The sequence below is a fragment of the Marmota flaviventris genome, chromosome 14, assembly GCF_047511675.1.
Source record: "Marmota flaviventris isolate mMarFla1 chromosome 14, mMarFla1.hap1, whole genome shotgun sequence".
In the NCBI taxonomy this organism is placed as follows: Eukaryota; Metazoa; Chordata; class Mammalia; order Rodentia; family Sciuridae; genus Marmota; species Marmota flaviventris.
The window spans coordinates 18,743,844-18,746,019 of record NC_092511.1 but is presented as its reverse complement, the minus strand read 5'-3'; positions in this window follow the sequence as shown (position 1 = coordinate 18,746,019).

Sequence of the window (2,176 nt, the reverse complement as noted above, 5' to 3'; positions counted from 1 at the left end):
CGTCAAAAAAAAAAAAAAAAAGTAGAAATTTAGATATTAGGTGACCTCAGAAAGACAGCCAAGAGAAATTCCCAGTGACAAAATGACCAAATGACTTTCAAGAACATGTCCCTTGGGCTGGGGATGTGGCTCAAGTGGCAGTACGCTCGCCTAGCATGCGTGAGGCACTGGGTTCGATTCTTAGCACCACATAAAAATAAAGATATTGTGTCCACCTAAACCTAAAAAATAAATATATAAAAAAAGACCATGTCTATTATATGTTATTTCCAATTTACAGATGAAACAACAGAGGTTCAGAATGGTTAAGTGATTTGCCAAAGGCCATCTAGGAAGCAATTCAAACCCAAGAACCCGGCTCCCAGTCTATATAATCAGCTTAAGGATCCAAATTTCTAAATTCAGATGCCCCTCAATTTATGAGATTATGTCCCCAGAAACACATCAGAAGTGGAAAGTCTCTTCAATGCAGTGGCCCGCCCAGCCCGTGGAGCACCAGGCTTAGCAGCACAGCCACTGTGGGGCTCTGGGGTCCCCTTGTGGTGCGGGCACCTCCGCCCAGCATCAGCAGAGAAGAGCATGCGTGCTGAGAGGCTGGGCAAAGTCCAAACTCCAACACTTGAAGCATGGCTCCCACTGAATGCATGTCACTTTTGCACCATCATAAGTTTGAAAACTCATGATACAAAACACTGGTAATCTGGGAATTGCCTTGTATTCTGCTTCATACACATAAATAATATTATACCTCATACCAGGTGACTTAAATGGGCATAAAGAGACCTGTATTTTTTAAAAGACTACCACAGAGTACAATTTTCCTCATTGATGGCCAAGGACGAAACTGTTACCAAAGCAGGTTCACTTGGGCCACCATGCAGTGTGCCAATCACTACAATGATGAATTGTGCAAGAGAGAATTTATTCATGAGGCAACTGTGTTAGTCAGCTTTTCATTGCTGTGACCAAAATACTAGACAAAAACAATCTAGAGGACAGAATGTTTATTTGAGGCTCACAGATTCAGAGGTTTGGTCCATGGCTGGCCAGCTCCACTGCTCTGGGCCCAAGATGAGGCAGAACATCATGGCGGAAGCCCAGCCCAGGAGAGCTGCTCAGGCCATGGCAGCCAGGAAGCAGAGAGCAAGTGCAAGAAGCCAGGGACAAAATGTATGTGATCCCCAAGGCTCACCCCAGGGATCCACCCCGCCAGCCGCATCCCACCTGCCCACAGTTCGCACACAGGTAATCCATTCAAATTACTAACACTGAATGGCTTAATGCACTGATGAGGCCATAGCTCTGATTGTTTCAGCTCTAAGCATTCCGGCAGGAACACGTGAAGTTTCTGGGGGGGACACTTCATATCCAAACCATAACAGTGGTGAAGCATGTGGAGACAGGGTGTAAGCCTCAAACCCACCCACTCAGGATAGGGTTTGGGAAAATTTATAATCCAAGGTGTGGGGAAGGTAATTGCATCAAAATTCTTCAACTGCCACCGTCACGCCCCCTTGTCAGTCAACTAAAAGCAAATAGCTAAGAGCAGATGAGGTCGAGAGCATTTGTTCAGCGTTCCCTTGGTTTCAAAACTTGAGAGGTGCCCAAGCAAGAAGGCAGTAAGGCCATGGCTTACGTTAATTAATCCTGTTACAGGATGGGATATAATGCATTTGAATGGCTTTTATTTATTAATTTTTTAATGAAAAAAATGGGCGTGGTGGTGCAGGCCTACAATCCCAGTGACTCAGGAGTCAGAGGCAGGAGGATTGCAAATTTGAAGACAGCCTGGAAATTTAGCAAGACCCTCCCTCAAAACTGGAAAAAAAAGAAAAGAAAGGTGGGAATGGGCATGTGGCTCAGTGGTAGAGCACCCCTGGGCTCAATCTCCAGGATGGGAAATATCTGTTTTTAAATATTTTTATTAGTTATTAATGGACACAATACCTTTATTTATTTATTTATTTATATGTGGTGCTGAGGATCGAACCCAGAGCCTGGCACATGCTTGGCAAGTGCTCTACCATTGAGTCACAACCCCAGCCCTCTCTTTTAAAAAAGAAAAGCAGAACTTCTGATGCTTCCTGAAAGGCTAGAAGATTATGTCTTAAGGGACATTTCATCTAAGCCAGAAACTGAGGGTTAAATAATCTAAGAACTAATGTGGGAGACCAAC